This window comes from Sipha flava, unplaced genomic scaffold, assembly GCF_003268045.1.
Source record: "Sipha flava isolate LNK unplaced genomic scaffold, YSA_version1 84_pilon_pilon, whole genome shotgun sequence".
Lineage (NCBI taxonomy): Eukaryota > Metazoa > Arthropoda > Insecta > Hemiptera > Aphididae > Sipha > Sipha flava.
The window spans coordinates 1,378,424-1,391,170 of NW_020273626.1; the positions used below are offsets into that span (position 1 = coordinate 1,378,424).

At 28.4% G+C, this 12,747-nt stretch overlaps 1 pseudogene; it reads left to right on the forward strand.

The window, feature by feature from the left end:
• Positions 1–3,018: 3,018 nt before the first annotated feature.
• Positions 3,019–4,063, forward strand: LOC112693308 (annotated as a pseudogene).
• Positions 4,064–12,747: the final 8,684 nt, after the last annotated feature.

The following is a 12,747-nucleotide window of genomic DNA, read 5'->3' on the forward strand; positions in this document are numbered from 1 at the left end:
TTATTTGTTTATTTCTACATTTAAACTATTTGTTTATTTATATGTCCCACTATTTGTTTAGTAGCGACTTTATTCTCATAATAGGTAAACATTATTATTTAAAAATATTATAACCACCTTCCATAAGGCCATCTCTACGTTTATAAACTATTATTTCGTATGATAACTTTTTAATTTTAGTTACTTTACGCTATATTTTCGCTAGTCTAATCTACTAATTTATTAAAAGCATAATAACGAATTGAATTAATAATAATTAAGTTGAAAAAATAATAATTTTCTCGTAGTAAAATGTATAACAATCATTTACCTTTTTTTTTTTTTTTTTTTTTTATTACTTTAATATCGTCTAATAAAATACTATAGTTTATAATTTTTATAAATTTCTCATGGTAACCACTTTCTGCCACGTAGAAAAATAACCGTACACATTTAGACAGTATAGTGAATATTTATAAAAATATAGGTTATTTTATTTCATCGACATCGTTAAAATATGGTCGTTAACAAATAATTGAGTATTTAAAAAATAAATAAATATCATCATAGTCTCAAATCCTGATATAATTTAAAAAATAAAATAATTATCTTGGCTATTCACTTTGATTTCTTCGTCCTGAAATGTGTACGTCATGGTTCTGATAGATGAGTATAAACTCAACTTCGTTAAAAATTATAATTATATATTTTGCACAGAACCATGTAGATACAGATGAATACATAACATAAATATAGTAAATAAAATTATTTACAAAAACTTAAATACTCAATAAGCTTATTTCTTTAATACAATAAGCTTAAATAAACTTATTTAATTATGCGTATTTTACAATGTAAATGTACAGATATTTAAACGTTCCAAGTAAAACAAAAACAAACGAAGATACTTACGAAACGACAACAGTATTAATAATCATAAATTAATAATCACAAAAATGTTTGTTCTTAAATTATAATTAAAACCATCTAACGGTGTTCTGTGAATTGATCGAAAATAAAATTGAAGGTTCGTTATTTAGACGTTTTAAATAACGTTTGGTAGGTGCAATTGCGTGCCTGTAGGCAATCTATAGCAGCGGTCGCCAACCTTTTGGACCTCACGGACCACTAAATACATACTCTAAATTCTATGGACCAATTTTAGCTTAAAATAGGTTTTAACATAAATACCGTTAAATAAATCGATGAGGTAATTTTTTTTTCGATCATATTTAACTTGTTATTTTAATTGTTTACTGAAAATGGATCTATTATCCACATAATAACATGTCTAGGGTTTTATATTTTGAAGAAATAACGACAAATGATTCTGTAAGTAACGTTTAAATTTTTTTGCGGACCGTCTAAATTTTTTCGCGGACCACCGGTTGGCGACCACTGATCTATAGGATAGGTACCATATTACAGAACACCAAATCATTAATTCAGTATAAAATGTATTACCCGAATATTACTATAGAAAACTTACTATTTGTCAATCAATTTTAATTACTACATAATTATTATTAATTATATAAAAACAGTATGTTCGTTATAGTACAAGAATGACATTTAAAACTATACGGTCGATTATATTTGACGAGCAAATATATTTTAATTTGCTTTTTCATTTTGAATGAGTGCACTTAATGGAGCCATATCCAAATTCTCAACAGATTGTTAGTTTATCCTCAATAATAATGTGTTTTTTTGCAGAAACATCGTCGTACTTCAGTACATTTCCTTGGCGCGTATACGAGTAGTTTTATTTAAGGTAATTGAATGGTAAATTAATGCAGTTTAATATTTTGTCGTCTATTTGATTTGACAAAAAAATTGCATTATATTGAAGTACTAAGAGATATTATTATATATTTTATTTTTTGAAATTTCGACTGATGCTAATGACGTTTCTGCACAATTATCATGAGACACTTAGAGAAACATAATTTAAAGGCTGTATCTTTGTACAAATTGTAATACTATGAAATTAAAGACATCTCAATCGTTCCTTATTAGTAACCGTTATGATAATACGCGCTTATGTTAAACAACATTCCATATAAAATACTTAAATGCTATACCGACGTTGTACACAATTAACAATAACCATCATTGTCGTCACATATTAAAAATACACCTTCCTGAGTATTGTATAATAATTTGTTTCCGATCTTATTAAACGTAAACATAATGAAGGCTTTGGCATTGTATAAAATACTCAAGTAAGTATTCTTTATATAATTCATATTTTTCCATATCATTTTGGTTGACTTCGTTGAATTCTGGGAATTATCGCATAATGGATGGTACTACAGACACGTGTTATATTAATATAGTTAGATTTTGCTGTTTTTCATAATTATTTATTAAACATTTTTGAAAAAAGGATTCCAGGAGAGGAAAATTGGGTAAAATATGACTAATTTTATTGAAAAACGCAAAAAATATACTATTTGAATATAGTATATAATTCATTATTATAAAAATGTATTTTAAAATATGAAATTTCAAAATGATATTATATATTTATACAAAATTTAATGTATTTTTAAAAACACTTTTTTGTCATATAACATGTTGAAACAATATAACATAAAGAACATATAATCTAACGTTATATTAAGCTTACAGACAGGTACGGTTCACGGTAATGTAACATAAAACCGCACATAACATAAATATACCATTATTTTATTATATGATAGGATGTGATAGAATGGCTTATAATAATTTTCATTTAACGTGAAGCAGGGCCGTAGCTAAGGGGGGATTTAGGGGTTAAAACCCCCTCCTTAAACAAAGTAGAACAATTCTAGTTTATTCTAAAATTTAAAATGTTTATTTATTAAACTTTTTTTTTTATATATAAATGAATAAATACTTAATATATTAGTGTAGTAATTATTATGCTCCAGGTGAATAATAGTGTTTGAAGTGCATTGTATAATGTAGATAAAATCGATAATATCTACATCGTGGTGCATTGTGATAAATGATAATTGATAAAAGTTATAAATTTGGAAACAAAAACTTAAAGGGCTAGTAACAAACAATGATGAAATGCTGCCTTTTAATGCATTGGATGTCATCAGGCGTTGTGACCCTATCATATTCCCAAATATATTTATGTTACTAAAAATTTTGTGTTGTTTTTGTGTTATCTCCCTGTTTCTACTTCAACGCCAAAAAGATCTTTTTCTAGCTTAAAAAGAATAAAAACCTACCTCAGAAACAGTATGAAAGAGGTATGTATATAATTTATTTTAATGTAATTATTTAATTATAATTGTTTTGGCTGAATAAAAAATAAAAAATAAATGAATGTATTAACAATAAATTAATTCTGATTTCATTTTATTCAACTGTTTGTTAAACAGGATCGTTTCAATGGATTGGAACTATTGAGTTATCACCGAAATATCGTCATCACGCCAAATAAAGTATTGAATGAAATGGCTAAGAAGCCGAGAAAAATTGATTTGATGTTATCATTAAAATATAATATTTTATTCTCAAAATTTTGAACTCAATATAATTTACTATAATGTAATGAATTAAATTGAACATTAATTAACTGTGGGTTATTATATGTCTTTAAATCAATTATTCATTAACTATTATATTATAAATTAAATGATATTACCTCTCTGATCCTTGCCTGTTGAAACCGTAGCCAATATCTGAGGTGTTAAATGTGATGACCAATAAAGCAAGAAAAACTTTTTTCTTTAATTTACAATAATACTTATTAATTTATTTAATCTCTTCAACATATCTTAACGTACATATATTTTAAACATTTACAATTAATATATAATATATCTTATTGTATAGACGATCTGCGTAGTCTTTTGATGGACCACTAAATTGAAACAAAGGCCCAACAGACAACAAACATAACGGTCAAATCACTTATACGTAATTATTTTCATATTCTATATTCTCCGTCAATCATTTATCCGGCTTATTCCAACGGCAAAGCGTGTTGAACAATACATGTTGCGAAACAAATAGAGCAATTTAATTTTTTAAATAATGTTTAAGATTTATTTTTACACCACCCAAGATTTTTGCTCCTTAATCCGAATCCATTTTAACACTACAAATTCATTACATAATCCAATTTCCGAGCTAAGAAAAAGTTAAATTATCTCAATGAAACGCCGTCTGCATTCAGTGTCACCGAATGTAATGCTTTGTGTTGTACACTACGTGAAACTTTTGGTAAACACTAACCACTCCTCGCGTCTTTCAAAAAAAAAAAAAAAACTTACCCGGCTTTGATGTAATGTTATTTAATAAAACTTGAATTAGGTCTACGGTGGTATTTTATATTACTATTATCGTAATTACCCAATTCAAGTTTTCCCACAATGACGTATTCGGACAGCTGTCACCGAATAATGTATTGTAATATGCTTTTAGTCGGAGTCGTTTCCACAAAATGTTGGTTGATGATGCACAACGTAAGAAGTGTTTTCTAAATAAGTGTTTTTTTTTTTTTTTTTTACTACTACCACTTTACTACTGTGATACGAGTTTGATAGCTTTGTGTGGTATTACAAGAGTGTATACGAATGGGACGTTTAATAGTTGTCCGAAATACTTTTTACAACTTTTCACTATTCATGGACTTTGTAATAGATTATATGATATATACCAATGTTTTTTTTGATATTACCCAATATAACAGTAGAAACACTAATGCTTTCTAGTATATTGTGAGTTATTGTACTTTAACTGAAAACCTTTAAGTTTTTTAGCTATTGTACTTCAACTTCAGCCTACCAAAATTGTTGTCGATTTTGAGGTAGCAATTCATACGATTGTAAAGTGCGTTTGGCCAGATTCTATGATTAAGGGTTGCAGATTTCTCTTAGCACACAATTAGTAGCGAACAATTTAATAACTTGGATTATCGAAGGCGTATAAAAAGCTCCAATAATGATATAAATTACTATCTTAAATGTGTATTCAGTTAAGCGTTTTTTAAATCAGAAAAGACATTTAATTGTTTTATTGATAATTTAATGACAATACAACTAATAAATTAAATTGTCTGTATATATTTTTTATTATTATATCTTAAAAACATATATTGAGCAAGACACATTATTTCCTCCAAATATTTGGGATAAGTTATCAGCTACAAATTGTACCACAAATAGTTGTGAAAGTTTTCATGCAAAATAAATTATTATATATAAATAAGTTATTATTATAACTATTTCTTAAATAATATCGTTTCAAAAACAGCGTTTGTACGTTTTGTTATTACCGATTCGACGTTATTTACCCGCATGAAAGATATATTTTATTATATTATTCTCAATTTTCAAAGAAAAACGTAATGTGATGCGAAAAGCTCAAATTTAATAGGGACTTAATTTTTATTTTTATGAATACGATGGTTTCAATAAATGTGTCAACCAGAAAGTGACATCGTCTATGCAATCAGCGTGACATGTTCGAAGCAAACATTAATCTACACTAAAATTACTTGCATTCAGACTAACCATTTTCAGTTTTATTCGTTTCGTCATCTTATTTACACAGCATGAATTGTTCGAAGTGCAATTATGTATTAGCTAATTGTGACCGTGCGAAATACTTATTAACTTTGGCCACGGAAAAAAATATTTACCAAATAAATTGAGCTATTCCAACTATATTTTTGTTAGGTTAAATAAAATCAGCTCCACTAAATAAATATAGTCAGACCATTTGGTAGTTTTACCTAAATAATGTAAGAAACTTTAACAAATTAGGTAAACAAATACAGATACTATAAAAACTGTTCACTATATTAATTATTACAAGTTAATATTTCATATATGCATATATGAGAACACGAAAATATCTAAGGCTTGCGGCGGTACGACAACGACTGTGACACACACATAAAAATAACATATAATTTACTTGTACGTATATTTCGGTTGTCCGATTGGTCCGCAATAAGCAAACAATGTATTGACGACAAAAATCCATACACAAAAGAAAACAATATAAATACAGTGCCAGATCACCCGTTAGACGGAGTAGATGCCCGTCGTAGGGCCTCACTCATTTAAGGGGCCCTATGAAAACGGAAAACTTAATTTTTTTTTATTTAATAATACCTGTATTTTATTTACGAATTTGCAGGACAAAAGCCATATTTATATTATAAGTATTATATGCTGTAATAATAATAAAATTATTAAAAAAAAAAAAATAGAAATAATATAATGATTAATTAATTTTGCTTGCAAATAAAAATATTTAATAAACATGATTTTATTAATTAATAATAGTTGGTTATTATTAGAGTTAAGATGTTGATGACCTAAAAAACACATAAAAATTCCCTAAAAAATTACAAAAATGCCCTAAAACTTCAAACAATTACCTTAAAAATGATCTAAAAAACTAATTAAGTAGGTAAGTGAAAAAAATTGAATTATAAATAATATTTTTTATTAGAGATATATGTGTGAAAATGGGTGTAATAGTAATTTAAATTATGAATTATAAATCATAATATTAATAAACAATAGTATACATTTACATTTTAAGCATTATATAAAATTATTAATTATTCATTTTTTTTTCAAACTTGGGTTTAACACTTACTCTAAACTTTAAAATTTGAGAAAAATGCACCACATTGTACAAAAACTACAAAAAATGACCCAAAAATTGATAAATTAACTCAAAAATTGATTGCATCCACGCGACCGCACCAACCTTGTAAATAGACAATTGTCTACGACGACACACCAGCAGTGTATAGATGAAAATAAGTCACAGACTTAGTACGTGTGACCACCCAAGCACAGTCACCAACGAAGATAGAAGGTCTACAGCGCAGACGAAGACAATACGAATGAAAACCACGTGAAAACCACCATAGCTGTTGGTAAGTAACCATCCTAAAACACGGTGACTATAAATTAAGGCAATACTAATTGTGCAGAACGACACTTACCAGACAGCCGATATGAAAGACACGAAAACACAGAAAACGTGGTTTGACGAAAATGGCTGTAGACCAACGAATGAACACTTGAATGACACAGTTGGTGTGCACACGACGACGAACACGAACAGAGAGTATTGATGGTAAGAAATAGCAGTAGCAGTTATAATAGCACTGCTATTTTACCATAGCAATCGCAGACTGCTATTCAGTGTCAACAATAGCAGTGATTGCTAAATTTTGAATTTTGGTTTTTATGTTTTCCTAGTTTCCTACACTGTTTTATAGCTGCTATTAAATAAGAAGTTAGAACACTCAATATAATATGAAAAATAGCAGTAGCAGCTATAGCAGTAGTTATGGTAAGAAATAGCAGTAGCAGTGTAAATAGCATATGATTATAGTCATAAGAAATCAAGAACTGCTATTGCTGTTGCTATTTGATATTGAATATTGTCATCAGATTTTATATTAAGAGTGATAAGTGATAACATTATAACATAAGATAGCTGCTGATAGGAAAGGAACGGCATGCTGCCATGCTTTCATAGTTTTATGATACCATTTATAATACAAGCCACAAGGTAGGTACTTTATTTTGAAATTCTGTAATGTGATTAATATCATCGGTTCTTAACCTTTGTGTAGTGGCGACCCAAGATATTTACCAAATTTTTCCTGCGACCTTTTCATAAATAATATTCAATGGTGGAATAAAAAATAACTATTTGGTACTCTTGATTGAATAACATTTTTTACTCATATTACTTGTATTCATAACAATTCATAATATTAATTACATTATATTTAAAAATAAACATTTCTTTTAATAATATTGTATGGTTTTTTAAATAATTTTTAATTTAATGACTTCCTTGGTTTTGATGTTGCTTTACCAATGAATCAATTTAGAGTTCTTCTATGGAGTTGGTAAGTGAAATACGCATCGTGGGTTCGACAGCAAGCTTGTTTCTTGATTTGGTTTTGACTGTAGTAAATATCTTTATTACAACATGTAAAAATATCAGTTAATGGCCTTTTCATACTCAAATTTAACTCATTTAATAACGAAAAAATATCTGATAGATACGCAACTTTTGTCAACCAAATTATAACTTGAAAATGGATGGATAACAGTGAATTTTTTTCTCTTAAAAATACTTCTATTTCAGTTCTTAATTCAAAAAATCACGTTAAAATTTTTCTCCATGATAACCAACGTACATAAGGTTTCATTTATTATTTATAAGACTTAAAAATAAAAAAATTATACTAACGTTTTAAATTTTTATCCGACCCATTTAAAATTATTGGCGACCCAAAATTGGGTCGCGACTCTATGGTTAAGAACCGCTGATTAATATTAATAAAAATTAACAAATATAATAATAATTTTAACAATGAGAATACAATTCTAATAAATTATGTGTTTTGGTTAAGGAAAAGTAACATTTCTGCTTTTTTACTGCTTAGATTACAGCGCCGATCATTTAGGAGTAGTCCAGCCTTAGAAAATACTCTTTCGCGCGGCACGGATGTTCCAAGAGCACATAACATTTTTCTTGCCAATTGACTCAGGTAAGGATAGTTATGTTTATTATCACACCACCACTTAAGAGTATCACTGTTTCTATTAATAATTGAGTTTTCTAAACATCGCTGTACTTCAATAATTGCTCTAGAAGTAACTGTGCTTGTAGGTTGCAACTGTGCTACTTTTGAATCAATTTTTTTCCAGATTGACAAAATATTATCATTTCCAATGTTTTCATCAACTGGTTCTGGTATGGAATCAGGATTATTTTAAATGGCAACATTAGAAAGTCGACTTTGAGAAATAACTGCAACAGTTAACTCTATTATATCATTTTTTGTTGACTGCTGCATTGAAGATGATAGTGTAATCGCTTTCAATCGAGGATCTAGAAATGTACACCGAACCAACAACTTACTATTTCCCATCGTACCCCATCTGTCGCTATGTTTCATGTTATTTAGTAACTCTTGTAAAACATTTATTACTTCTATTTTAAAAATTTTTTTAATCATCTGCTCACAAACATTTTAAGCCCTTGAGCAATTAATATAATAATAGAAGTGGTCATATACTTGCTGCCACTAACCGCTTTAGTAGCTTCCTCAAAAGGACGTAGCACTTGAATTAGCTCTTTAAGAATTGCCCATTCATCAGTAGTAAGCCCATTAGGAGGGTTATCTAATAATCCTAGGGTACCTCTAATCGCATCCTCCAATTCAACAAAACGATCTAACATACAATATGTTGAATTCCACCGTGTACTTATGTCTTGCAATAACTTCTTTGGTACTTTAGATCCATTGCTTGTTTGGTACACATTGAGTTTGTGATTAGCTCTACTGCTTTTTCGGAAGTGAGTAACAATACATTTTATTTTGTCAGTTAAACACAATTGTAACTTTAATGCATCTTGGACAATTAGGTTAAGTGTATAAGCAAAACATTCTAAACTCTTTACTTGTAATAAATTCAATGCAAATTTTATATTATTAGCTTTATCTGATACTGCCAAAATTATTTTACTTTTATCCATGTCCCATTTATCTAATGTTTCTTGAATCGTGTCACTTAAATTAAGGCCTGTATGGCTTTTAGAAAACTCATAGCATCCTAATAATACAGACCTTAAAACAAATTGAATATCAATAAAATGGAATGTTATAGAAATGAATGCAATATTATTTCGTGATGTCCAACAATCTGTCGTTAAACAACCACTTAATTATTCATTGTTAATGAGTTCCTTTGTCTCATTAACACTTTTTTGGTGCAACGCAGGTACTTGAACTTTTGATATTGTGTAGCGATCGGGTATTTTATATGAGGGATTTAAAAGCTTAACAAAATTTTTAAAACCTTCATCATCTACTACCTTGAAAGGCTGAAAATCTTTAGTAAAGAGTTTAAGAAGACCCTCGTCAATCTTTTTTTGAATATCAAATATAATTTTTTTGGGCACAATTGAGGCGATTGCAGTCTGTTTCCTTTTACAAGTAATAGGTTGATCAGGATTATTAATATCTGTCTGTGGTGTTATAGATAGCGATGTAGAAGTTGATAGTATACTTTGAGGAATTGGAGCTGGGGATGGATCATCAATCAACTGGTCATTTTCAACTGTCTATAGAAATTTATTTATTTTAAATTATTGATTAAAACTAAACAACCCATTTTATTTAAATAGTATTTTATATGTAGTGTTTTTATTTTAATTTGCTTTATTAATTTTTTTTTATATAATTTTCTTAGGAATTTTTAGCTTGTATAATAAGATATATGTTTCATTATATTATTTAATATTGAATACATTTAATTTTATTGTGATAGTTGATTATAATATTATTATTAAGTACAACATTTTTTGTTGTTTTTACTATGTAATTATATTTTATATTGTGCAAGTAGTCTCTTGATTCCAAAACAAATATACAATATTTATTATTAATTAAATATTCAATTTTTGTATCAGTTTAATTGGTATAATATTTTCAGTTCTTTTTTATTTTTTGAAGGAAAAATATATAAATTAATAATCATATTAAGATTATAATGCCTCCCCGTTAATTTATAAAATTTAAAATATTTACTTGATTTGCAGTCATTTGGATCCAATGTGCCTTAACAAGATGCGTTTTTAAATTGGTGACACTAGTTTTAAATGAGTATTTTTGTTTAAAATGTCACATTTAGCAAAAGTAGAATCATCAATCACAGAAAAATGTGACCAAACACCGCTTATTTTTCTGTTTAAACTCATATTTATTATTATAATATTTAATATATAATTATAATACACTACTAATATTTAACTGCAGAGTAATGTTTAGTAAAAACAACTGAACAAGGAATGAGTTTTGGATTTGATTTTCATTTCTATTAAGATTTAAGGTAGTATTCTACCTAGTATTCAAGTGTTCATAAATAGATATTTACTATTTAACTTAGAAATTATGTGGTATTAGCGTATTACTATTTTATTTAATTTAACTATAGTTATAAATAGTTATATAGTCTTGCAATATTATAGCAAATGATCTATTACCCATTATGGTGATATTACTAATATCAAATTTTATTTATAATATTTATTTAGCATCAGCTATTGCTAATGCTATTTTCTTAAAATCACCTAAATGTTGTTATTTTAATGTATGTTGCTAAAAGCAGGTATAATCAGGTAACAGCCTATTAGTATTTAAATGTTCTGTGGTAATACCTGCTATTAGCAACATACATTAAAATAACATTTAGGTGATTTTAAGGAAATAGCAATAGCTGTTATTTTTCACTGCTATTTTGAAATAGCATTAGCAATAGCTAATGCCAAATAAATAATTAACAGTTTACCATCACTTATCGGGCGATTACATTGAGCGATTTCACTCGTTGGAATGTAATAATGTCAGTGATTAGCGACTAAAGTAGCCCGGCCGTTAACATAAATCGCGAGCGAGTATTCAACACGCGGCGAGTAAGCGACTAAGCTGATTATATTGAACGACTTTAGTCGCAGCGAGTTAATTCGCCGGTGCCTAGCGTGTAAACTCGCTCAGTGTAATTGAGGCTTAACAGAGAGTTAGACGATACTGACGACATTCACCACGAAGGCTCTGGCCGCCGGACACTATAAAATTAAGATAAATGTCTCAGTGCCACCACACTAAACCAAAAAACACGGGAACTAATGAAACTTTGTAGCACTGAGAACATGACTTTGACTTTTTTGAAACATAACCGATAAATAATGAAAACGTGGAATAACGGATACATTTACGTACGATGATAACAATGTACTTACGTACCCAGCCGGTCGCTCACGGTAGCTTATCACCGCAGCCATTGTCGGTGGGTTACGCAACGCACCGCTATGCATCACACGAAAATGGTAACATTCATTAACAAAAATCACGGTAAGTAACCCAATGGGCGGTCAACCTATGATAGCTGTTGCTATCGTCGACCGCACAGCAATACGCGCGATAAGAATGGATACAAAAACAGATGATCAACACACATGCAATAATGCCATATTGGCTATAACACTCTTTATTTTTAGGTAAAATTATTATTAGGAACCTAATATTATAACCTATATATATATATATATACTTAATATTACTATATTATATATTATATTATTATACCTAATATTACCCATATTATTCTGATTACGACAGCAATTTATCAAACTACATCTTATAACTTAAAATGTGTGCTTTTAAAAACATTGCAAATGTATAGTTTAAATCCAAAATTTATTTATTGTTTTACAACAGACAATGGAGCGAATATGTTGAAAACTGTTTCATTAATTCGTGAAATGAATAGAGATTACGACTATAATGAAAACATTTTTAAAAATGAACATAATTTTGAGAGTGACCAAGTTCACATAAATGAAGAAAACAGTAGGAATGTTTCTAAATGTTCTGATGAAATCGATAATGTAATAAATGAACAAGAAAATGAAAATAACCATGAAACTTTACCTTAAATCTTCAACGATTTGGTTGCAGCAGTCAATAAAATCGGAGGTATTGAGAAGTATGCAATGTGCTGCTTATACATTACAATTATCAATACAAGTTGTATTTAAAATATAAAATCCACTATAAACAAATCACGGGAATTGATGAAGTCGTTGGGTAACCAAAAAATTTGGAAACTCTCAAAAATATGGCTTTAAAACGGCCTGTAATCGATTGTATAACAGGATAGAGATCAAAATATGATATGCTAGAAAGTCTAAAATTATGTCAACATTTTT